This window comes from Callithrix jacchus, chromosome 2 (assembly GCF_049354715.1).
Source record: "Callithrix jacchus isolate 240 chromosome 2, calJac240_pri, whole genome shotgun sequence".
Classification (NCBI taxonomy): Eukaryota; Metazoa; Chordata; class Mammalia; order Primates; family Cebidae; genus Callithrix; species Callithrix jacchus.
The window spans coordinates 89,526,795-89,554,672 of NC_133503.1; the positions used below are offsets into that span (position 1 = coordinate 89,526,795).

At 36.3% G+C, this 27,878-nt stretch overlaps 1 long non-coding RNA gene across 1 annotated transcript in view; it reads right to left on the reverse strand.

Annotated features, from left to right (window-relative positions):
- Positions 1 to 18,124: 18,124 nt before the first annotated feature.
- Positions 18,125 to 27,878, reverse strand: part of LOC144581503 (uncharacterized) — a 41,952-nt gene continuing 32,198 nt past the window's right edge. Inside the window, exon 3 of the long non-coding RNA XR_013532385.1 lies at positions 18,125 to 18,458. This is a non-coding gene — a long non-coding RNA (uncharacterized LOC144581503). The remainder of the gene's footprint in view (positions 18,459 to 27,878) is intronic.

A 27,878-nucleotide genomic window follows, 5' to 3' on the forward strand; every position in this document is an offset into this window, starting at 1 on the left:
TAATTTGCGCAATTATAGCATTAAAGAACACTATTACACATCAAGCTTTGTGTAATAATTTTATATTTATAATATTGAAAAATTAGAAATAACGAGTAAATTGATATTTTAAAGTTTTAGATATATTGGTGTTTCTCAATCCTAGCTTCACATTAGAACTCTTTTGGAAGCTTTTAAAAAATATTGGTACCTGGGATGCACTATTAAAGTTTTAATTTGCTCAATCTCATGTAGGACCCAAGTTTTCCTTGATTTTAAAAGTTCCCCAGGTGGTTCAAGTATTAATTCCAGGTAAAGGCTGATATTCAGATTGACAAATTCATATTGCCTCTTCATATTCCATGCCCATTTGTTCACTTGCAATGTTCAGGTTTTTATTATTGTCAAGAATAATCTATGAGAATTATTCTGCCACAAACAGCAGATTTGTCATTTATCATTTAATTTTGTTGATGTAGCAGGTTATATAAAAATATCAAATATTTGAATTTACATTTTTCATATAGTTTTCCATTATTCTTATACTCATTTAAGCTGGATGTCCGTTGATATCACTATATTTCTTAAAATCAAACTAAAACCCCATGCATTTGGATGTTTATCTTTAGTCACCTTAAGCTCTAGGCTTCAGATTCTATCAAATTAGTTCATTGGAATAATCATCTTACCATCATCTGGGCTACTACATACTCATTTGCATATCTGCTGTATAAGTATGTGTACATATTAATTTCTATACAATTGTATCAATTATGTAGGTTCATTGATTTCTCTTTTGTTTTTGAATGGTCTTTTTCCTGGATATAATTGACTTTTAACCAGTTAAAGTTATCACTCCATTTTCTTTTAGTTTTTCTAGTTTCTGATTGAAAGTCAGCTACTATTGTTATGTTTTTGCCTCTGTACGTAAAGTATCTTTTCTGACTGTCATCAAAATTTTCACTATTCTTTATTTTTAAAGGTTGAATATAGTATGTTTACATGTGTATGCATGTGTTTTTATAGAGAAAAATAAATCCCAATCTGTGGCACTTTGGAAAGAAATAGAAATTCATGAATAAATTTAAATTGCTCAGAGGAATAGAAAACTTCTCCTGTGAGATGACTGTCATTCTTCGACCAAATAGAAAACGGAGCCTGAAATAGAGCCTGAAATAAAGGAGGTTCTCTATTTTGCAGTTGGGAAATTTATTTCATTTCCTTCTGTTTTATTTCACACTCATCACCAACACAGTCTATCTCCTGAGGGATTTTCTTTCACCTGATCGCAGGTACCTACACCACAAGAGATCAACCCTAAAGAAGTCACTTATTTCCTGTTTTAACCAAACTAAGCAAATAGCCCATATGCAATGACATTTTTATATTTCCATAAATATTCTACGATAGTGCAGTACAGAGAGTGCAACTGTAGCCCGATGAGAGTCCTTTGTTATGATCAATGTTTACCTATACAGATTTATACTTGTCATTTTCAACAAAATACTATTATATTCTAAAGCAACATAACTGTGAACAACAGAAATATAAAAGCATGGTGCAGTGTAAGTATGCCTAAGCTTACAGTAAAAAAAAAAATCTAAAACTTAGCAATATTCTATACTGGAGACAATTTTGAGAGAATCATAATGAAGCTACAAGTCCTGACCATTCACACTTCCATAGATTGCAGAAGATACTGTTGCTTACGACACTCCTTGGAGAGGAATAATGATCCAGCACCTGCACCTCTATTTCCGTGAAACGGAGGGCCACTAACACCTGAATTCTTCCACCCATTTATTCATTCAACAAATATTTAATGATTTGTTCATTAATGTATTTATGAGCTAGGTATTGAGCCAGGTAATTCATAAGAAACTATAAACCACAGAGCCAAGGCCCCTGCTCTCACGGATTTTACATCTAGTGGGGGAGTTTTTATGAAATTTTAAAGCAAATACATAAATAATACATTTTAATGACTGATTCTCTGCTCTTCCTACCCAAAGAAGTGACTCAAATCTAAATTCAAACTCCTAATATCTTTCTTCTGAAAGAATACACAGTCTTTATTCAACAGGTCCCTCTGGTCATCTTAAATACAGCAATCCTAACACTGGAATGACCCAGCTGATGGTAGAACAGCGCCCACATTCTTTTCTTTTTATGTCTGTGTTGGTATATATTCTGAATACACATTCACTGACTGAGTTCTAACGGCATAAATGTTAGTAAAAGAGGAGAACCTTAAGAAAAAAAACAATTTAGACCCACCACATTGCACACAATTTCAAATACTTTAAGAACTCAAGCTAAAAACAAAAAACTTGCTCTCTGAGCAGCCACAAGTAGTGTAAATAAAAAGAGCAAACTAAAGATGTGCTCTCAAACTTACCTTTGTTGTCGGCAGTGCCTAAGAAACCGTTTTAAACAGCCACACCTACTGAAGACTCATCAGATTTTCAGGACCATTTCTACTTTGAATCATCTTTCTCCTCAGTTTTGTGCATAAAGGTGTTGGCGGCGGCAGAGATCCGCGTTACCGCAGCGGCAAATCCATACATGGATGTATCAACTTTAACTCTCACCTCCTCAGAAGAAAGAATTCAACTGAAGCAGAGAAAAGCATAGGGCAGAGACACCTCGGCAAGTTTCAGAGCAGGAGTGAAAGCGTATTCAAAAGCTTTAGAACAGGAAGGAAAGGAAACAAAAGAAGGAAAGTACAACTTGGAAGATAGCTAAGCGGGTGACTTGAAAAACCAAGTGCGCTGCTTGATCTCTTCACTTGGGGCTTTGTACATTGGCCTACTTCCGGAATCTTCCATTACTTCTCCCCACTCCTGAGATCTTATTGGGAAGCTGCTGATCAGTTTCAGGTGTTTTCTATCTGTTAAGAGACTACCTTTTCCTACCACTGGCTGTGACCAATTTTTCATTAGAGAAACAGTTAACAACCACCTGACCACCACCTGATGATCGCCCAGCACTACTGGTGTGTGTGTAGGACCCTGGCCTGCCCCCTGGGGTGTGTGCCAGGGCGTGGGGGGGGGGGCCTCACCTGCGCTGCTTACACTGCCTGCCTGCCTACTGTTACAAAGGAACTAACCGTAACAGAGAAAATACCTTTAATTTTACTTCTGCAAAAAATAGTGCAAACCACATTTATCTAATACAATTATTTACTTTAAAGTATTTTGTGTTATTGGCTCAATTAATTACTGCTGCAACCCTGTGAGGTATTAGTAACTTTTCGTTGATATGGGAAATAAGTTCAGATTAACCTAGTTATTTGTCCAAGTTCACATGGCTAAAAAGAAGATGAAGGAGGATTTAAATTCATTTCTAACTTACAACCAAAATTTTGAGCTCTTTTCACTATATGAAACTAGACAATGTGCCATTATTTGAAAAACCTAACAGCAAAAAAGTTATTGTAACTGTAAATAATTTATCTTACTCATTCACATAATGCATAATTCAGAAAATTTTTAAAAACTGACAAAAGTAAAGATTTAGTCATCAAAATTTGTGATTAAAGAAAACTGTAGCCTGGAGGAATTACATGAGAAAAGGGACTGTAGTAGGTTGAATAATGAGTCCCAAAGATATCTAGGTCCTAATTCCTAGAACCTGTAATTGCAAATGTATGTGGCAACAGAGAGATTTAAGAGATACGATCTTTTCATGTTGATATAATCTTGTTATGGGAGAGTGTCCTGGATTATCTGGATGGGCATAAATGCAATCGCAAGAGTCTTTGTAAGAGAGAGGCAAAGGGATATTTGGCTACAGAAAAGAAGGCAATGGAAAACAGAGAGAACTGAAGATGCTCTGCTGCTGGATTTGAAGAGTGAAGGAGGGGCCATGAGCCAAGGAATGCATTTCTAGAATCTGAAAAATGTAAGAAAACTGCAGCCCAGGCAACATAATGAGACCTCGTCTCTACTAAAAAAGAAAAAAAAAAAAGTAGCCAGGTATGGTGGTGCATGCCCATAGTCCCAGCTACTTGGGTGGCTGAAACAGGAGGACTGCTTGAGCCCAGGGGGTCAAGACTGCAGTGAGCTGTGATAGCGCCACTGCACCCCAGCCTGTATGACAGAGTGAGACCCTCTACAAAAAAAAGAAAACAAATAGAGGAACGGAGTTAACCACAAAGCAATATAAGGAATCTGTATTACCAATTTTCAGTCATATAATCTCTCAGAAAACTACATAAATCCTATCAGTTTGCTTCCAATTGCATCTCAGATAAGTTATAGAAGAAAAAGATTATTAGTATAATTGCATAAGAATATAATTAATGAGTGTAATTACCTAAGGATAATTATGTTATCCAATAATTACATAAAATGATAAGGCATAGGAAAACGAAACTTCCAAAAATAGCAACATATTGTCTTTTATGTATAAAACATAAAATACTTTTGGAATTATTTTCATTAAGTCATTTTATTCATTCACTTTCAGAGAGGCAACTCACTGACCAAAAAGTATATGTTGCATTTCATTCTTTAATGTAGAATTGTCACTGGGAAGCAGCAGCTCAGCAAGGGACTATGTTTTCAAATTTCCCTTGCAGTATAATGTGTCCAAGTGACTGAGTTCAAGCATCTAGCCAATGGAATATGAGAGGAAGTTGGGTGTCACTTCCAGGCCTGGCTCATAAATAAAGAGTATGTTCTTTCATTCTCTGTCTAGAGATGATCAGATGGCTGTGGATGCCTTTTGTGTAAGCCAGTAAAGCTACAAGTTCGAGGATACACAAATCACTACTGAGACAGGAACCACTGATAGTTGTATACATTTTCTAATTTATGTGCAAGAAGTAATTTTTTCTTTAAGCCTATATATATATATATATATATGTTTGTTTATTGGAGTTGTTATTGTTGCCCTAACGCAGGCATCATCCATTCATTGATTCAACGAATATTAACTACCTGCTATTAACCACATCTGGCTCTAAGTCTTGGGACAAATTGATAAACAAAACAAATAATTTTCTCTCTTGGAGCTAGTGTTAGAAAACAGAATAAATCAATAAATGAATAATTTTATAGGAAGACTATAAAAATTTGAAAGATAGAGGAATGTAGAGTAATGAAATATTATTTTAGGTGGGATGGTTAGGAGAGGCTCTCTGGATATGACAATTAGAGAGTGCCATGTGACTTTTTCTTAGAAGGATATTTCAGTAAGGAAGAAAGGAATGGACGTGGCATGTTTGTACAAAATCAATGAATCCAATATGGTGGAAGCTCAGTGAAAAATGGGGAAAGTAGTATAAAGGGCGTTCATAGAGACTGTTGAAAAGAGAGATCTGTTAGGGTCTAGTAGGAATTTTATTCCAAGTCTATTTGGAAGCAGGAAGTGAAGAGTTGAAAGGAAAAAACATAAAATGCCATAAATTTAAAAAACCTCACTCTAGCTGTACTGTTAAAAAATAGGCTTTATTAGAGCAAAAATAGAATTAAAAAGTGCAATTAGGAGAAAAATACAATAGTGTGCTCAAAGCGTAATGACTCTGAGGTAGAGCCAACTAATATTTTGAGTGTAGAAAAAGTAAGATGTTGATGAGTTGAGAGACGTGAGAGAAGGAGATGAATTAAAGACGATTCCATGGTTTTTGCCTCGAGCAACTGGATATATGATGGTGCTACTTCAGCATTGGGGAATCTATATAGGAAAAGCATGTTTAGGGGATGAAATCAAAGATTTATTTTGATTTATTAATCTTGAGATGTCAATTAACAATCAATTGGAGATTTTCAGTGATCATGTGGATATTCTAATATGGAATTCAACAACCAGTTGACAGCTGGAAATACACATTTTGGAATCAACAGCATATAGGGGACTATGTTTTATGGTTGGATTATTTGCATCTTTAGAAGATGTTTGAAATTTGTGGAGGAGTTTTAGGATCTTTAAAGAGTGCTCCTGAAATTTAGTTGATGACAAGGATTACTAGACTTTGAAATGTCATATAAGCATAAAGCTTGTTTATAATTATTTGTTCCTAGATCCAAATCATAATTATATATTGATATGATTTCACTGTTTTCCCATCCATATCTCATCTTGAATTATAGTTCCCATAATTCCCATGTGTTGTGAGAGAGACCCACTGGATGGTAATTGAATCATGGGGGCAGGTCTTTCCTGTGCTGTTCTAAGGATAGTGAATAAGTCTCACAAGACCTGAAGGTTTTATAAAGAGGAGTTTCCCTGCACATGCTCTCTGGCCTGCTGCCATGTAAGACGTGCCTATGCTCCTCTTTTGCCTTCCATCACGAGGGCAAGGCTTCTCCAGCATGTGGAACTGTGAGTCAATTAAACTTTCTTTTATAAATTACCCAGTGTCTAAGTCTTTGTTAGCAGTGTGAGAACAAACTAATGCACATATACACACAAAATATTTTTGTACCGGTTTACTATATATTTATTTTCTTCCATAAATGCAACTACTATGAATATCAACAGAAGATTCAAATTATTTTATTCAGCAAATTACCATTGATCCCAATTTGGGAACCCATGTCACCTATAGCAGGAAACACATGGTTTTGAGCTAACAGCACAACAGACTTTATTAGCTTGCATTTATTAGAATGGGTACAAACATCTGCATATTTTATTATGTTTTCTAGTATAATTGTGCTTAACAATTTACAACTGAATCATATAATTTTATTATGTGTCTTGTTTTTTTTCTCAGCTTCATTTAAGAATCAGAGCTTTTTTGAAAATACATGTATGAATAGATCAAATGATCTATAAACTTAATTCAGAACATTAAAGAGAAAGTCACAAAATATCAAGTATATGAAGGGGCATTGGGTCTAATAAAATAGACCTATGGAGCAAGCAGAGAAATGAGAAAAGAAGTGAGGACAAACCTTGGAGGCAATTCAATATTAGAGATCAAGAAGATGTGATGGAACCAGTAAGGAGGTTTAAAAAGAAGTGGCCACTGGGCTATGGAGGAAAATTCGATATTGCAAAAAACAAGCAGAGAACATTTTTAAAGCAGAGAGAATATTCCAACTTGTCATGGGTCAAGTAGACAAGTTAGACAAAAACTTATCATGGGTCACGTTTGCTTATGTATCAAGTTAGGCGAAGACTGAGAATGGATCATTGGATTTGGCAAAGTGAAGCTCATTAAATCTTTGAAATGGATACAGTGGACTGGTGAAGACAAAAGCCTGACTTAGATTAAATAAAAAGAGAACATGGACTTCCAGGTATGGACAAGATGAAGTAGCAGAAACTGTACTTATTATCCTCTCACCTGAAACAATAAATAAATGGACCAAATATGTAGAAAGGGGGTGGTATAGGGTTTGTTTGTTTTTTAATATACTACAAGACTTTTCACAAGCATATTGAGGAAGCTTATGTAAACTCAGTATGATCTTGGTCACTGAAGAATTAGGCCAGAGAAATCAAGTTATTTATTATTTTCTAGTGCCAGGGAAAGCCTCTGTGAACTATGAGACTCACATATTATTTTCTCTTCATCAGTATAAAAGAAAAAACAAGAGAAGCAAAGTTGCTTACTATCCGAACACTACAAGCAACTCCAAAGAGAAATCAAAGAAGAAAAGAATGTGCTAGGTACTTCATCTTTGTAATGTCCAAGAAACTCTAAGAAAATATCAGGAAAATTTGGCCGGGCGTGGTCGCTCAAGCCTGTAATCCCAGCACTTTGGGAGGCCAAGGTGGGTGGATCACAAGGTCAAGAGATCAAGACCATCCTGGTCAACATGGTGAAAACATGTCTCTACTAAAAATACAAAAAATTAGCTGGGCATGGTGGCGCATGCCTGTGGTATCAGCTACTCAGGAGGCTGAGGCGGGAGAATTGCTTGAACCCAGGAGGCGGAGGTTGCGGTGAGCCGAGATTGCGCTATTGCACTCTAGCCTGGGTAACAAGAGCGAAACTGTCTCAAAAAAAAAGAAAAGAAAATACCAGGAAAATTTTAAGATAATCGAATTTAGTCAAACCATAATAAAGTCATGATTATATTCAGCAATGATTTAAAACGGTTGAAAAGTTTACTTTAGGACATATAGTATCTCTTAAAATGTATTATTTAAATACTAGCTATTTTTATATTTGGCTATTTAAACAGAGCTCATGTTTGAAAGAGAAAACATACCTGTATTGGAAAACACATTAACTGTAGACACTGTACACCTCTGGAACCCACCTACCAAGTAATTTGTGACTCTGGATAGACTGCATCCTGAAACAGAGTCAACAGATTCCCATCACAGCTGTGGTCTCCTTCTTACCTGGTAATAAGTACAGCTGTTTAAAACCAGTAGTCGTTGCCTTACCCAAATTTCAGGGTAGCAATTTAAAATGCATACCATGGTCTTCCAAGTAAATAAACATCCTGTGGAGCATAATTTTGTAAATGTAAATATAGAAAATGACAGCAAATGGCACTAGTAACCTAGGTTGGTTTTACATAATTTGCCAGCATGCTGAGTGCCTCCCAGGAATATATCCTAGTAAGGGAGCCATGAGCTTATCATAACCAGGTTGCAACCTCTTGGAAAAGGTGTGCCAAACCCTTCTTTCTGCCCTATGTGGGATGGCAAGCATGTTAGGACTCTGCCGAAGCATTGACCATTCTGTTTAGACATGGAGAAGAGACTACACACAAATACAAATCATATAACAGTTTTGAGAATGAGTAACTAAGCAATAGAATGATAGTAAATGAGAGTAAAAGAGTTGAGGCTTAACCAAGAAACAAAGCTGGATTATTCATACCCATGACAAAGACTGTGCCCAAACTTGGTCAGTGGTGCTAATGTGTTAAGGGTAAAAGCAATATATCCCCAGAGTGGCTTTAGCAAAATAATGGAAGATTCCCAGCGCACATGCTCCCCACACAAATGATAAACTGCAGCCATCAAAAGCAAAACTGCCTTTGTGGGAGCTTTTGAATCCAGATAGACTGTGAAACCCTCCTGAAGCCCAATACTGAGGATAGCCATGTGGAGAAGGCAGACCCATATATGAGTGGCAGGCTTGTTGAGCATAGTTCTGGATGCAGATCAAAAGTAGTCCCAACTCCCTCTGGACTCAGCTTCATCCCTGTTTGGCTGTAGTTTCTAAACGAACTCCTTCCACCGTTGCAATTCATATCCCATAGTAACAGGCCCTCAAACCTCAAACCCAATCCAGGATTCTGAAGCAGGTCTTCATTACCATAGTCCAGAGTCAGTCCTGCCAACCCAGGAACCTGGTGGAAAACACACCTCTTCATGTCCCCAGTAATAAGCCTGGAGACCTTTATCTCACTATAAATCCTGAAGCAACCCTGTAACTCAGCTCTAGCCCCACTCAACCATATCCTAGATTTAGTTTTACTAGATATCAATCCTAACTAGTCATGATGTATAATCCTTTTATGGTGAGGTTGAATTCTGGCTACTGGTATCATATTGAAAATAGACACTTTATAACCAAATTATCAAAAGTCAAAAAGAAAGCAAAAGTGATTGTCTTGGCTTTATGAGCTCTTTTTTGGTCCCATATGATATTTAAAGTAGTTTATTCTCATTCCATGAAGAAAGTCAATGGTAGCTTGATGGGGATAGTTTTGAATCTATAAAGCACTTTGGGCAGTATGGCCATTTTCACGATACTGATTCTTCCCATCCATGAGCATGAAATAGTTTTCCATTTGTTTGTGTCCTCTCGTATTTCCTTGAGCAGTGGATTGTAGTTCTCCTTGAAGAGGTTCTTCACATCCCTTGTTAGTTGTATTCCTGGGTATTTTATTGTCGTTGTAGCAATTGTGAAAGGGAATTCACTCACGATTTGACTCTCTGTTTGTCTATAATTGATGTATAGGAATGCTTGTGATTTTTGCCATTGATTTTGTATCCTGAGACTTAGCTGAAGGTGCTTATCACCTTAAGAAGATTTGGGCTGAGATAATGGGGTTTTCTAAATATACAATCATGTCATTGGCAAGCAGAGACAATCTGACTTCCTGTCTTCCTATTTCAATACACTTACTTCTTTCTTTTACCTGATTGCCCTGTTCAGAACTTCTGATACTATGTTGAATAGGAGTGGTGAGAGAGGGCATCCTTGTCTTGTGCCAGTTTTCAAAGGGAATGCTTCCAGTTTTTGCCCATTCAGTATGATATTGGTGGTGGGTTTGTCATAAATAGATCTTACTATTTTGAGATATGTTCCATCAATACCTAGTTAATTGGGAATTTTTAACATGAAGGGGTGTTGAATTTTATCGAAGACCTTTTCTGTATCTATTGAAATAATTATGTGGTTTTTTGTCATTGGTTCTGTTTATGTAATAGATTACAGTGATTGATTTTGTATGTTGAACCAGCCTTAGCATCCCAGGGATGAAGCTGACTTGATCATGGTGGATAAGCTTTTTGAGGTGCTGCTGGATTTGGTTTGCCAGTATTTTATGGAGGATTTTTGCATCAATGTTCATCAGGGATATTGGCCTGGAATTTTCTTTTTTTGTTGTTGTGTCTCTGCCAGGTTTTGGTATCAGGATAATGCTGGCCTCATAAAATGAGTTAGGGAAGAGCCCCTCTTTTTCTTTTGTCTGGAATAGTTTCAGTAGGAATAGTACCAGCTCCATTTTGTACCTCTAGTAGAATTCAGCTGTGAATCCATCTGGTCCTGGGCTTTTTTGGTTTGTAGGCTATTAATTACTCCCTCCTTTTCAAATCTTATTAGTGTATTCAGGAATTCAACTTCTTCCTGGGTTAGTCTTGGGAGGGTGTATGTGTCCAGGAATTTATCCATTTCTTCTAGATTTTCCAGTTTATTTGCATAGAAGTGTTTACAGTATTCTCTGATGGTAGTTTGTATTTCTGTGGTATCAGTGGTAATATCCCCTTTATCATTTTTTATTGTGTCTAAATGATTCTTCTCTTTTCTTCTTTATTAGCCTGGCAATAATTGATCTTTTCAAAAAACCAGCTCCTGGATTCATTGATTTTTTGAAGGAACTTTCATGTCTCTATCTCCTTCAGTTCTGCTCTGATCTTAGTTATTTATTGTTTTCTGTGGCTTTTGAATTTGTTTACTCTTGCTTCTCTAGTTCTTGTAATTGTGATGTTAGGGTGATTTTCTGCTTTCTCTTGTGGGCATTTAGTGCTATAAATTTCCCTCTAAACACTGTTGTGGCTGTGTCCCAGAGATTCTGGTATGTTGTGTGTTTCTTTTCATTGGTTTCAAAGAAGTTACTTATTTCTGCCTTAATCTCATTATTTACACAGTAGTCATTCAGGAGCAGGTTGTTCAGTTTCCATGTAGTTGCATGGTTTTGAGTGAGTTTCTTAATCCTGAGTTCTAAGTTGATTGCACTGTGGTCTGAGAGACTATTTGTTATGATTTTTGTGCTTTTGCATTTGCTGAGGAGTGTTTTATTTCTAATTATGAGGTCAATTTTAGATAAGTTCGATGTGGTGCTGAGAAGAATGTATATTTTGTCAATTTGGGGTGGAAAGTTCTATAAATGTCTGTTAGGTCCAAATCTGCGTTCAAGTCCTGAATATCCTTCTCAATTTTCTCTCTCACTCTATCTAATATTGACAGTGGAATGATAAAGTTTCTCACTATTATTGTGTGGGAGTCTAAGTCTCTTTGTAGGTCTCTAAGAACTTGCTTTATGCATCTGGTTGCTGCTGTATTGGGTGCACATATATTTGGCATAGTCAGCTCTTCTTGTTGCATTGCTTTTTTTTTCTTTCCATTTGCTTAGTAAATCTTCTCCATCTCTTTATTTTGAGCCTATGTGTAGCTTTGCATGTGAGACTGGTCTCCTAAACACAGCACACTAATGGATCTTGACTCTTTATCCAATTTGCCAGTCTGTGTCTTTCAACTGGGGCATTTAGCCCATTTACATCTAAGGCTAATACAGTTATATGTGAATTGATCCCATCATTATAATGCTAGCTGGTTATTTTTCCCTGTTCCAAAAAATTGAAAAAGAGGGAGTACTTTCAAACTCATTTTATGAGGCTGCTATCACCCTGATGCAAAAGCAAAACAAAGACACCATGAAAAAGAGAAAATTGTGGGCCAATACCCCTGATTAGCATAGATTCCAAAATTCTCAATAAAATGCTAACAGCCAGAATTCAACACCACCTTAAAAGAATTATACATCATGACCAAGTGAAATTTTCCCTGGGATGCAACATTAATCCTATATATGCAAATCAATGTGATACATGACATTAAACAAATTTTTAAACCACATGATCATCTCAGTAGACACAGAGAAAGCATTTGACAAAATTTAAATTGATTCATAATTAAAACTCCCAAAAAAATAGGTAAAAAAGAAAAATAGGCAAAGAGGAACTTAACACAATATAAGCCATATATGAAAGGATCACAGCAACCTTCATAATCAATAGGACAAATCTAAACATTTTTCCTCTAAGATCCAGTAAAAGTCAAGGATGCTCATTCTTACCACTTCTAGTCCACATAGTACTTGAAGTCCTAGCCAGTATAATTAGTAAAAGAAAAAGAAATGAAGAAAGAAAAGGAAAGAAAGAAGGAATGAAGGAAGGAAGGAAGGAAGGAAAGAAGGAAGGAAGAAAGGAAGGAAGGAAGAAAGAAAGGAAAGAAGAATCTATTATATTAGTCTGCTGCTATAAGAATACACACAAATCTGGGTAATTTATGAAGAAAAGAGATTTAATGAACTCACAGTTTCACATGGCTGGGGAGGTCTCACAATCATGATGGAAGGTGAAGGAGGAGTAAAGGCAAGTCTTACATGGTGGCAGTCAAGAAAGTGTGTGCAAGGGAACTGTCCTTTATAAAACCATCAGATCTCATGAGACTTTACCATGAGAAAAGCATGGGAAAAACCCACCCCCATAATTCAATTACCTCCCACCAGGTTCCTCCTATGACACATGGGGATTTGGAGAGCTAAAATTTAAGATAAGTTTTGGGTAGGGTCACTGTTAAACCATATCAAAGTGTTACTGGGAAAACTGGATATTCACATGCAGAAGAATAAAACTGAACCCTTATCTCACATCATATACAAAATTAAGCTCCAAATTGATTAAATACTTAAATATAAGACCTGAAATCATAAAACTTTTGTAAGAAAAAATAGGGAAAATCTTGTCATTGATATAAGCAACTATTTTTTGGAGATGACATCAAAAGCAGAGGTCTCAAAAGATGAAATCGTATTACATTAAAAGTTCTGCGTCTCAAAGGAAGCAATCCAGTGAAAAAAACAGCCCATAGATTGGGAGAAAATACTTGAAAACCATATAACTAATAAGGTATTAATATCCAAAATGTATAAGGAACTCAAGCAACTCAATAGCAAATTTAAGCCAATTTATATATAACCCAATTTAAAAATAGGCAAAGGACCTGAAGAAACATTTTTCCAAGGAAGGCACATAAAAGGCCAACGGGCATATAGAAAGATCTTCAACATCACTAGTCATCAGGGAAATGCAATTGAAAATCACAATGAGATATCATCATTTTGCACCTATTAGGATGGCTATTATCAAAAAGACAAAAGTAACAAGTGTTGGTGAGAATGTGGAGAAAAGACAACACTTGCACACTTATGGTAAGAATGTAAATTGGTACAGCCATTATTGAACATGGTATGGCGATTCCTAAAAAAAAAAAAAAAAAGACAGAACTAACTACCATATGATCCTGCAATCCCCTGTTGTGGGTATACATCCAATGGAAATGAAATCTGTATATCAAAGAGACATCTGCATTCCTATATTCATTGCAGCATTATTCACAATAGCCAAGATATGGAAACAACCTGTCAGTGGATGAATATTTAAAGAAAATGTGATGGATACATATTCACCAAAAAAAAAATGGAATATTCTTCAGCCTTGGAAAAGAATAAAAGCCTGCCATTCTGGGCAATATAAATAAACCTGGAGGACATTATTGTAATTGAAAAGCCAGACACAGAAAGACAAATACTTCATGACCTCACTTATATGTGGAATCTAAAAAAGTTGAATTCTAAAAGCAAAGAGGAAAATGTTAGCTGGCTGAGGCTGCCAGGAGGGGAAAATATGAAGATGTTGGTGAAAGGATACAAAGTGTCAGTTATACAGGATCAATATGTTCTAGAGATCTAATGTACAGCACAACTATGGTTAATAATACTGAATCATATATTTGAAATTTGCTAAAAGTAGATCTTCAGTGTTTTCTTACTAGACACACACACAAAAAAAAACGATTTGAGGTAATGGATATGTCCATTAATTTGATTGTGGTAATCACTTCACAATGTGTAAGCATATCAAAATACCACATAGTATGCCTTAAATATATACAATTTTTATTTGGCAAGTATACCTTAATGAAGCTGGGGGGGGACAAATTATCTTCTTTGTCTTCTGCCAAACAGTTATTCATTTCTTGCCCAGATTTACCCACCAACTTCATACTGTTCTTGCTTCCAGTCCTGTCTAGCCGCAATATATTCTCCACACTTTAGACTGTGAACTTTCTGTTTCTAAATGGAAATCAGTTCATATCTTTCCCTGCTTTAAAATTCATAACTGCCTCCTAATAGCCTAAGCATCAGTGATCTGGGTGCATGTTGGTTCTTTGAGGGTGATCCCAGAAGTACAAATAATGGCGCAAAAAGGGTTTGACAAGGAAGGGAGAAAAGTCTATAAATGCTGCCTTAATAAACAGGTTGCTACTCCAGGCAACAGCAGCCAAATGCACTCTAGGCTCTTGTGTCTGAAACACACCTTAGAATTGCATTGGGGGTGGAGTATTGACTCCCAACTCCATTTGTTGAGAGTGTTGTTATTTGTAGTAAAACCACTTCCAATTTGTGTTACTTGAAACATAATCATTTCCCATGGTACTAGAAAAAGATCTCAGGCAGAGAAGAAGGAAGCGGGTACTTCTGAGGTGGAAAGATGTCCATGTTACAGAAGCTGTCTTATCCTGCACCTGCAGGTGAACTCAAGAAGGCTGAGAGAAGGTGAGATGGTGCATTTTCGAGTTTGCTTCACGTGGCACAAAATACCCTCATGTTCTGGCGTGGAAATCGGAAAACTCCTCTGTGGTTGCTTGATAACTACAATGTACTTGTACTGGACCCCTTGCCACTTCATGAACAGATCCCATCTTTTCAAAATTACAAATTCACAATTGTGCAAGTTCGATTTTTTTTCTGCTTCTGTGGCAGATGGTTCCTATTTTACTATCTAGCATTACGAGCCAATTATAATTTAAACACTGAGTCTAACACAGAATCTCACAGCGGGAACACACACGTTTGTTGAATGAATAAAAAAAAACCTCTTGGATGATGGAGAGATTGCTGACAGAACAAACGAGCATACTTGTATGATGAAATTAAATAGAGTCATCACAGGCAGGGAGAGTAGAAGAAGTGCTTTATGAATGTATTAAATTTTTGGAGGCAGAAGTGTTAACAGGAAAAACAGTTTGTTGAGTGACAGGATCCTGCTAGACAGGTAGGCAAATCAGTTTCTTAGATGTAGCTAAGAGAAACAAGTTTGTCCTGTTTTGAGCTCAAGTTTAAGGTTTTGCATCAGTCTGAGGTCTATAGGAATCAGAATTATTTGCTCTTTTATTTAATGTTTAAGAGATGTTGTTAAATATTACCCAAACTGGATGCTGTTTCCCCGTGTAGATTTGGAGAGAGTACCAGGGAGCTCCACTGCTACTGTTACTTAACAAAATTGTTTTTCCTAGTAATACTTCTGCCTCCATAAATTTACAATGAGTCAGAAAAAAATACATATTCTACGGGTATAATCAAATACTCAGGTTCATTAGAATTCCACAGAGGCAGGATGCTGTGTGAGACTTGCAGGGTGGTGCATATGAACCTGTTAACCTTGCTTCTAAATCTAACAAGTGAGCACATACAGATTTGTTTGAGTATATCTGCCTCTTACAATCTGTCCTTTCCATTTAGGCCTTAACAGGATATTCACCTGGGTACCAACAGTTGTCACAAGACTCTTCTATTTCTCTTTTGCCTATTCAAGAGAAATGATGTCATAAGGTTGTACGAATATGCTATGTAGATAGTGGGGGCTTGTGAGGAATAATAGAGATTTCAGAATTGATGAATCTTAAATACATCTTTAGCTAAGGTGAAAGCAAACTGTGAACAGGCTTATCAGCCAATAAACTAGAATTCCTTTTTTTTTTCCTTTTGGAAATAAAACATCCTTTCCCTACATTGGCAGCAGTGTGTGTACCTAAGTAGGTAAATTTGTCTTCTGATTCCTATCTGTTGGAGAGATTCCACTTCATGGTTTCTTTGAGCAAACTGTAATGCAGCACTTGGACTCTTTTTGTAATGGTGCATCTGAAACAAGAGCTACATAATGATTCTATAAAATACTTTGCTAAAAAAAATTAACTCCTGGCCAGGCATGGTGGCTTACACCTGTAATCCCAGCAGTTTGGGAGGCTGAAGCGGGAGGATCACCTGATGTCAGGAGTTTGAGATCAGCCTGGCCAGCATGGTGAAACCCTGTCTCTACCAAAAATACAAAAATTAGCCAGGCATGGTAGCAGGCACCTGTAGTCCAAGTTACTCAGGAGGCTGAAGCAGGAGAGTTGTTTGAACCCAGGAAACAGAGGTTGCAGTGAGGCAAGATCACCCACTGCACTCCAGCCTTAGCAACAGAGCAAGACTCTGTCTCAAAAATAAATGCATAAGATAAATAAATAAACTTCCTACACAGGCAATCAGAAGTAAAGCATAGCTGATGAAGGTGACGAGAGAATCCAAAGATGACACTGAAGAGCAAGGCCAAGGCCTTCATACAAAATCAAGTACCTTATTCAAACCCTTTGTGGATCAAAAGGTAAAAGAGGAACAAATGATTTGATGTTTGTGCTAAACTGACAGAACCCAATAATCGAACTCAAGTCAAATGACTGATTTTCCAGCTATGAAATATTTGAGAGTTATAGTACAAAAGGCCAACATGGAAAAGTGTTTTACCAATATGCCTCTTAGTGAATGCTAATCTTCATTTATAGAGTCTCTTAAATACATATGGCCAAAAGAGAACAGAATGTGTTAATGACTAAACTCTGACTCATCTCTTTCACTCTGCACATGGAATCTATTGCCAAAACCTATCAATTCTTTTTTTACAAAACAACTCCTATAATTATACCCTTCCTATCTACTATCTATTGTGGTTTACAACACACATACATCATCTCAGTGGAGGCTCACAACATTCCCAGGACACTATTTTACGAATTAGTAAAACGGGCTGTCAGTGATATTAGGAAGCTGGCTCAATGTCACTCAAATAGTAAATAATGTAATCACAATTTGTCATCTGGAAGATAATGATTAAGGCATCATCCAGCTCTAAAATGCTATAGTCGAATAATTGCATACCTTCTTTTCCTTTGTTTGTCTGCCACTGTCTTCACCTAAAACTTAACCACTTCTCACCTAGGCAGCTACAATTTCTCTTTTCCTGACAGCAATAATCTCAGGGAGCATAGCTTTCTTCTCTATTTAGCACTCTCACCATGTTACATTCTTCTCTGAGGTGCGATAATAGCTCCCAGCTCTTAGGATCATAGCCAAAAATGTTCAGCCTCTTTCCCCAAGAGTGCCATTAAAAAGACTCTGAATTGTATGTGGCTGGTGCCACCCCACTCAGGCCTGACCACTCCTACTTAGTTTATTATTGGCTCATTTACAATCTTTCCCTTTTCTGGTCCTACCCTGCCCCCGCCCTGAGGTTTCTAGAGCTGTCTGATGCGGAAGCATATGCACTTCATTTCACAGAGCCCCAAAGCTGCCTCCAGCTTCTTCTGCTTCTTGCTTTATTTAAACAACATTTAAAGTCCCCCTCAAAAAAGCACTTTTTCCAGCTTCTGACTTTATGTGACCTAGTCCTGTGTGAAATTGAAATGGCATGTTAATGTTATCTACTGCAGAGAGCAAACTCCTGCAGGGCAGTGACAAAGCATAATTATCTGTAGATATCTTTGTAGAATACAGAAAATTAACACTCAATATGTGTTAAATAAAGGAAAGCAAACATTTTAATTTTTGTTGCCATCTGGTACTTTTTAATGTCATGTTTTGAAATCATTTTGCTCAAAATGAAAACAGGAATAAATCTCAAAAGACTGTTAGAAAAATTATCCTAAAAACTAGCCCCCTCTTAAGATGTAGGCCCTTGACATTTTACTTTGTTGGCTTGACATTGAAGGGATATTTGCAGAAATTGTCTATATAAATTCCATGATGCAAACCCCCCAACTTCTCACGGAAGAGTTATTTGCAGCAGTCTCCTTCCAAACCTTCTTGACTCTCAGATTTTGTAATTGTAGAGGAGTGAGAAAGAGATCACCTCCAATCTCTCCTTTAGCTCTTATCTGGGCTCTTGGGCTGAATCTAGAAACCAAATTGACAACAGATAGATTAACAAGAGAAAAGCACACAAATTTTATTAGTTTTACATGTACATGGCCATCTTCACAAAAGAGTGAAGTCCAGAGTGGTCAAAGCAAGATGCTTTTATACTTCTTAGACAAAGAACAATAAATTTGAGAAGAAATGACAGAATACATGGGATCTAACTAGAAGCAGCAGATTTCTAGGGTAGTCATGAGGAGATACACAGGAAGATAAGGGGTACTTTGGGAAGTATATTTATTCAGGTCCATTGTGGCCCTCAATTCCCAGTCTCTGATGATCAGGGCTATATTCTTGCCCTGGTACTCTGAGGGTACACTTCCCAGAGGAATCTTTACAGCTTGCTGTATGAAGAAAATATAAGTCATCTACCTGTTTCTATAACTACAATTTTTCCAATGTTTTCAACTCAAAATAATCAATTTACCAATTCATCATGCATTGAGATGACATATCCTTCACCCCTTTAAAATTCTGATTCATTATATCCCATGTCAAATGCATTCTTCTTAAACAAGCATCTTCTATCACTACATTTCTCAAAATGATTATGTTTCATATTCGTGTTCATCAACACAAACCTTCTCTATCTCACTTTTAGGGTTTCCTGTAACCCAGCTTGAGAAATTTAGGCATCGTTCTTGACTTCTCCCTTATTATTGCCACCTCTGCCTAAAAATGTAACTTCTAATCTATCACCAAGTTCTGTCTGTTCAACTGCCGAGTTCAAGATACTAATGTATTTCTCATGGATTACAGCAAGACTATATTATTTCCTGGTTTTTGCTTATAGAACTGCACAGTGATTAGGAGCACAAGTTGCCTCAGTTCACATCTTAGACATTTTATTTATTAATTGTGTAAACCTGGACAAAATAATTAACCTCCTTGTTCCTTACTACTTTTAACTCTAAATTAAGAGAATAATAATGGCACCTGCTTCAGGGGACTGAAGTAGGATTAATGAGTCGGCATTTTTTAAATACATAGAATATTATGCGATACATGGTAAGTGCTGTAGTGCATGGTATGGTAGCTTGATGATGATGACAGTGGTGGTAGTGGTTATGAAAAAAATCTCCTAAAATCATAAAAACCAAAGGAACATTTTAAAAACATAAATTGGATTTGGTCATATTTGGTCTCCAAAAAATTCCCATTCATTGCACTTCAAACAAAATTCGAATTCTCTACTCTGCTTCTCAGTATCCTGCATGATCTAGATCCTGTCTGCCTTTTTTAGTTCACCTTGAACCATTTGTCCCCTTCTCACTTTGCTTCAGGCTTTCAAATTCTGTTAGTTTGTAGAACCCAACAAATTCTTTGTTACCTATTCCCTTATCTGGCTCTTTTTCTTTCTTTAGGTATTGGGGCAAAGTCAGCTCCTTAGCGGTGCTTTCCCTAACCAGCCTACCTACAATGTCCTTCAGCCTCCACCACTGACTGCTGCAGCATCTAGTTGTTGTTACTATGACTTACCACAAACTCGCTTCCAACAGTTCTTTGCTTACTGGGTTTTTGTTTTGTTTTGTTTGCTGAACCCAACTAGAATATAAGTTTCATGAGGAAAGCGATCACATCTATCTTGTCCACCACTGACAGACCAGCACTGGAGCACTGGTGTTCATGTCACTGCTATTTGTGGAACGTTATTCTTTCAACGGTTTTACTTTACTCAGCTAAACGTTTGTTCCTACTCCCAGATTCTTCTCCTCCACGGTGTTCTGGCCACTTACATCAATGTAAACTATCTGCAACTATGATATTTCACTCAGCTTCCTTGATAGAAATAGTCAACCCTTCTATCTTGGTCTATCTAAATTGTGATGAAGATTCACCTCCTCCAAGAAGGCTTCGGTGAAAACGTTTGCCCTCAGTAATCTTTCCGGCCTTAACATTTCTATCTCACTTAAAGTTTCTCCCACAAACTGTTAACCCTTATATACAGAATAACATTCTGATTTCTTAATGTATATTACCATCAGCTTCTCAAACCCTAAGTACATATATATACATAATATATATATGTTTACTATATGCATATATATAGTACTTAGTATATATAGTATTTATTTATATATATATACTAAATTTCTGAATACTCCAGCAAGGCTTTTATCTTAACACCTTAACATCTTTTTTAAAAAGTAAATTTATTGCTCTAGAGCAAGATATATATATATATATATTCTTTTGTGATATATACAAGATATATCTATATATATCTAGAGCAATAAATTTACTTCTTAAAAGAATATATATATATTTTTTCTTTTGTGAGTTTTGTAAGAATTTGGTTTTGCTTGGGTGGTGATGACACCTAAACTTCCCAAAGTATTCCAGACTAAAAATTACAGGAACAAAACATACTGAAGACCATATGGAAAAAGTTCTGCAAGAATGCTGTGTAGTTAGCGTCTGCTTCTATCAAAATTGATATCGAAACTGATATCCTCAAGGTTTTTATTACATCTCTAAGGCCAATGTGTAAAGAATTGCTCAATCATAGAACATCATTAGAAAGTGTTTTGCTCGGATTTGAATTGATGAATTATTTTTAAGTTCAATGCTAACTCATACTTGGTTCTCGTTTAATTCAAGCTAGATAACTTCTCTTGTCAAGGCCATAGTTTTGGTACAAATGCATACAATTCTGCATATCAGTGCTGTTGATTCATGTTTCTTTGTCAAATATGAATTCAGAGATCAAGGGTAAAAGTAACTTTTTAATAAAACTTCCTAATCTTCAGAGACAAAAAAAGACTTACATATGTGACCAGGGCTGTTTCCCCAACTCTTCATATCATCATGAAGGGCTGCTTAGATTTATCATCTCCTATGTACCAGTTTTGCTCAAGAGGTCCTCTTATCCTCATTCACACTCAACAAAAAATAATGGGCAGCCAGCTCTGTGCCAGGCATTGTTCTGTATACTCAGGACATTGATGCAAACAGGGGCAAGGTCCATGTTCTTCAGAAGGCTTCATTGCATAATTCTGGTAATCTTAGTTCATGTGTCTCTCATTGATAGAAGCATATTGTGATATTTTAAAACACATATTTGGTCTTTGACCCCAAGTTTTCTGACATACAACTCCTAAAATTCTTAGCATCTCCAAAGTGATGTTTTTATGTATGCTAATGTGTATGAGTGGTAGCTGGCAGCCTCTAGGTAGCTTCAGTATAGGGGTTTGTTCCTGAAAAAAACCAAGGTATAATTAGAGGGTTGGGACTTTTAGCCCCACCCCACAAACTCTGGGGAGAAAAGAGGGATGGAAGGTTAAATTGATCACCAATGGTCAATGGTTTGATCAATCATGCCTATGTAATAAATCCTTCATAAAAACCCAAAGAAGATATGGTTGGGAGAGCTTCTGGATAGCTACACACATGAAGGTTCCTGAAGAGTAGCACCCCTGGGAAGAGCATGGAAGCTCTGTGACACTTCCTGTCCCTCACTCTATGCATTTGTCAACCTGAAATAATCAAAAGGATCAGAATCCAGCTTAGAAGAGTTTATTCAAGTGCAAATCTGAGAATAGCCATTCAGACAGCAAATACTCCAAAGGAATGGGGTCTTTGCTCCAAAGTTGAAAAGTTAAGATCTTGCTTATGTAGGCAGAAAACAAAGAAATTTATCCAGATTATTACTATACTACATTTTTCATACAAGCCTGATTTATGAGTTATGGCAATTTGATTAGTTACAGCTGTTTTCCTTTTCCAATTTAAAAGAGTATATTTAACTTAATTCCATCTTAAACAATGTGAAAGTCATAAGGTCTTTGTGTAAGGGAATAGGGAAGTTAATCTATGATGAAGATCAAGCATGAAGAGGAAAAGGATCTTTTCTGGTGCTCCTAAGTCTTTTATCACATTTTACAAAACAATGTAGGTGAAGAAAAGGCTAATCTATAATCAGAAGCATGAAAGTTACAGCTGCCACTGGCCATGGTGGCTCATGCCTGTAATCCCTGCTCTTTAGGAGGTCAAGGCTGGTGGATCACATAAGGTCAGGAGCTCAAGACCAACCTGGCCAATATGGCAAAACCCCATCTCTACCAAAAAAAAAAATACAAAAATTAGCCACTGGACATGGTAGTGGGCACCTGTAATCACAGCTACTCAAGAAGCTGAGGCAGGGAGAATTGCTTGAACCTGGGAAGCAGAGGTTGCAGTGAGCCAAGATTGTGCCACTGCACTCCAGCCTGGGTAAAGAAAGCAAGACTCTGTCTTTAAAAAAAAGTTACAGCTGTGTAGGTTACAGCTGCCTGTCTTGTGACTTAGGTCCCCTAATCAATCACGTTCTTTTAAGACTCAAAATAATATAAAGTTCCAACAGCTTTAATTTTGATTTACTTATTTTTACACATCTCTTCATTTGTATCTTTGGTAATATCCTTTATAATAAACCAGTAAACAAAAGCATTTCCCTCAGTTTTGTGAGCTGCTCTAACAAATTAGTTACAACCAAGAAGAGGGGTCATGGAAAATTCAATTTAAGCCAGTTGGTTAGAAGCACAGGCAAAACAACCTGGACCATTTATTTGGCATCTGAACTGAGGAGGCAGTCTTGGGGATCAAAGCTCAACTTTTGGGATCACACACTATCCCCAGATAGAAGTTTCAGAATGGAATTGAATTAGAGAATACCCAGCTGGTATCTGCTACAGAATTGATTTCTTTCTTGTTGGTTAGAAAGAGCCTCATATATTTGGTCACAGAACTTTACTCTGTCGATTGCTATGGTGTGAGAGCAGAGGAAAATTTGTTTTTCCACAGTTGTTATAATTTTTTACAACTCAGACATACATAAAGATTTCAATTTATTTTTTATCATGCTTTACCTCTCTCAATGCTGAAGTGCAAAAATAAAGTGTGCTTTCTGCTGTAATTTACTTATTTTTTTAATTTGCATTTCTTTCTGCTAATTCTTATCAAACATTTCCGACCATACTCAATAATATTGTGTTTATAAATCTAACATGCCATCAACTGTAAAAACATACTATTATTTTATGTACCAATGAGTGGCAAAATAATGCCAATTAAATTATATCATACTTTTTTCACTTGCAGTTTAACTTTATAATACTAAAAATGCTAATTTAAAATTAAACATATATTTTTTCATACATCACAAGCATGTATGAAAAAGAAATATGAATAAAATAAATTAGTTGAGTATTTCTAAAATTTTCTCACATCCAGAATCCAAATTACAGATAAATCAGTTACAGAGGTTCATAATTCTCTATATAAAATTATTATCTTAGCCGTCAAGAGCCTTACTGAAATGTCGTTTTTAAGAATTGTGCTTCACTATTGTCTCTTGGATTCCCTTGCAAGCTGCAGAAAATTTATAAATACACACAAATAGTTTCTATGTCTATGTATAGGCAATAAGAACATCACAATATCTACCTAAATCACAGCAATTGTATGATACACTAATTTTTCATGTTAAAATGTAAAAATACATGTGCTCTTTAGAAATGATGAAGTATATTATATTACAAAGTATAAGCCAACTTTTTAAAAATGTGTATTATAGCTACATATTTTAAGAAGAAAGATGCAGACCGAGCATGGTGGCTGATGCCTGTAATCCCAACAATTTGGGAGGCCAAGGCGAGCAGATCACCTGAGGTCAGAAATTCAAGACTAGCCTAGCCTACATGTTGAAACCCTATCTCACTAAAAAATACAAAAATTAGCTAGGCATGGTGGCCAGCACCTGTAATCCCAGCTACTTCGGAGGTTGAGGCAGAAGAATTGCTTGAACCCAGGAGGTAGAAGTTGCAGTGAGCCAAGATTGTGCCACTGCACTCCAGCCTGGGTGACAGAGCAAGATGCCATCTCAAATTAATTAATTAATTAATTAATTAATGAAAAGAAAAAATGCTCCTGGGTCGATCTGATCTAAGGCATCCTCGAGGGAGATGTTACTCTCACGCAGGTAAGTAACGCATATATGATGAACTCAAAAATTGTGTTAAAAGATGCCAACAAATGTGATCATTCTTATTGATTTTTGAGATAGAAACAAGAAATGTGTTCCACTTCAAAAGTTACCAGCATCTACTGTTTGTTCTGTCTGAGGAAATTGGCTCAAAAGTGAAACACAGTGATCCAAGACTGCCTACAGAATTAACTTTGCCAAGAATCTTAATTTAACATTAAAAAATCCTAGAGCTGTTTAAGAATCTGTAGAACGTTTTTCCCAATATCTTCCTTTACCACAGAGGAAACCAAGGCCTGTGGTTCTCAAGTTTCCTGAATCTTTTGCCATTGCTCTTTCTGCCACTTGTGGTTGACCTTCTCTAGAAGTAATTCTAGCATTTAAGGAAGAAAAGTAGTATCTCATTCTCCCAATGAGATACTATCTGGCATTGAAGGAAAACTTACTGCAGTAAGGCTCTAATGGGCTGGACATAGATTGAAAAGGACTGAAAATTCTTCCAAAAAGATCCTTAAAGCAGAATTTGAAATAATCCAGGTGTCTGTGAAACAGTCAGAGCTGTCTAATGAACATGAATCAAAAACCTAGGACAGGGGTCTGCAAACTACTGTCCCTGGGCAAAATCCCACCTGCCACTTGTTTTTGAAAATAAAGTTTTGTTGGAACACTGTAGCGGTCATTTCTGTGTTGTCTATGGCTGTTTTTGTACCATAACAGCAGAGGAGTAGTTACAATGGAGACCAGATGGCCCATAAAGCCTAAAATATTTACTATCTGGATCTTTGCAGAAAAAAGTTTCCAACTCCTAATGTAGAAAGTAGACTTGTAATGACCAAGGCAGAAACAATAGGTTACAGCTTTCATTTTCAACTAAGACTTTATGGGCTGACCACATAAAAAAGACTGTCCTTTTAAGCATGTGTGTAACTATAGCACTCATTATCTTATTTCATATTCATCATAACTCCTCATTTTATAGGATAGAGCACACGCATATACACTCGAACTCATTGCACACTTTTAGAAAAAAAGAGGGTGGCTTTTATTCTAATATCCATCAGATTTCAAACTCTCAACACTCTCACTCTTGGGTCATCTAAGACAGTAATCTGTCTTTCTGCAATAGATCTATCATAAAATTCTTATCTGACAGACATTGATATTTTCCTGAATGCATCCTGCAATGAATAATTCCATAAGCACAAATAGTCTATGTAAGTTATATTGATAAAATATGATAAATTAAAAATACTTCTTTTATTTTTATCCCCCAAATTGATGAATATGTATAATCCCTTTTTAGAATACAATCCTATAGCTATCAGGAGCTGAGACTTTTAGAATAATTGTGTTCCTCACTTAGCACAAAAATATCCACTTATGCTAAGCAAATCAAGGGATTGCCTTGATGGTGAAAAACTCAGCAGCACTCCAAATTATCATCAACATAAATAAAATCAAGAATTTAGGGTGCAAAAGAAGAACCACTGGATTTGTTCATAAATTGATTTAAATAGTGCTTATAAATTTTTTGAGCAAAGATTATTCTTCAGAAAATTCTGTGGAACTTACAAAATTAGAATTTGAGGTATGCTACAACCTCCAAAGTGATGTGGTAACCTACTAGATAGAAAACATATACCTAAATGAATGTCTCTTAAAGTGCAAAATCTCCCACAGCCTTAACAAGCCACCTGTTATTATTTTACAGGCAATCCCTACAAGAACAAAAACACACTAAAATTCAATTCATTAAATGAATCCCTCAACCACGTTTTTAAAAAAATATTCTAAACTCTGATTGATTCTGTAGAAGTTCCAACAGAGAGCTTTGTATATGCTAATAAGATGTTGGCCAGCAAGTATTCCCAACAATTTGCCTGGGTTAGTAAACCTAAAAGAGACCTTGGCAGCCATACCCACTAAGGCTCTCCTAAGCTTCCAAGAATGTCTTAAAATCCTGCAGTTGGTGAAAATAGCCCTTTAGATATTCACGCTTCCCAATATCTCATTTTTCTCCCTGCTTGGTTCATAACATTTTGGTTGATTTGCTTTCAATCCAAAATAAAATAAACATATTGAGGATTCAGGACAAAATACCAAACATCTGGGGTCACTGAGAAGAGACACAAGAAAAACAAATGTGGTGCTGAGACATTAGAAGAAAACATTCAATAGGGGTGGAGAAAGAAATAAAACAGATTTATTTGAATAAAGAAATATAGATGTGAAAAATAAGAATCCGGATGGAGTGGGAAAGAAGAAAGCAGAGAAGAGAAGAATTAGGGCAAATACAATGCCCATATGGAAACAGAACTCCTGGCTGTTAGGGCTTATAAACATTAGAATGATTTAACAATCTCCTTGGGGGAGTCGTAAAATGTTTTGTTCCTGGAAATGTTTACACAAAAGGTAGGTAACTTGATGCAGAAAAGTTATTTAGTTGACATCTGTAGATGTCCTTCCAACTCTGATTTTATGATTTGGTAACTTAAGAATGAAAGAATCACTAAGGTGATGCCAAAAAATAAAAAGGAAAGACCCATGCTTACATTAAACATACACACAAGATTTATGGCCTGCCTCAGAACTTGTTTCAAAGTAACATGGAGTGAATTTCAAATGCATTGTTGTCTGCTGGTAATCATTTGCTTGAGTGCTAAGGAGTGATTCAGTACAATTCTGTGGCAATATTCAATCTACACACGTAATTGCCCTCCAGGCTCCCTTTATATTCTACAACCAATTTTCTTATACTCTAAATCAAATAGCAGTCTAGTCAGATTTCCAATAGTCTTCTTCAAAATATGACAATTTCTAGATTACTAGATTCTTCCCATATTCCTAACGACAGGGCCAGCATAAGTAAATTAGCTAAATTTTTTTTTAATTTCATAAATTGTTGACTTCTTGCTAATGCCATTTTACTCTACATCATGCAGTATGCTTTCTGAGAAGCTACATACTTGTTTCTTTCAGTCTGATGTGTTGTAACAGATTGGATTTGAGTGAATGAGAAGATAGTTTATCCTGTATTTTCTCTAATTTGTCTGAATTTTCAACAGTATATGTATCTGCTTTCCTTTGGGTCTGCCATACACACTAAAATTGTTCATGTTAATTTACTATCATGAAATCGAAAATGAGGCTGTAATAGCAGTCAAGGTTCATAGCTACAGAATTCTCCAGAATCTTACCCTTTATTGCTCCACAATTTATAGGTTCATTTAATCAGGGGTAACATTGTATTTTGAAGCCCTGCATTGAATTACAAATGGTGTCAAAAAGCTTTGCAATATTGAAACATGGCTGAAATTTCCACTAGGAATAAATGTATGCTATTTCCCAATATTATTTTAAGAGAGCATTTTTTTTTTACCCACTCTGAATGACACTGAACTACCCATTCATTATTTCTTTGGATAATCTCTGCTATT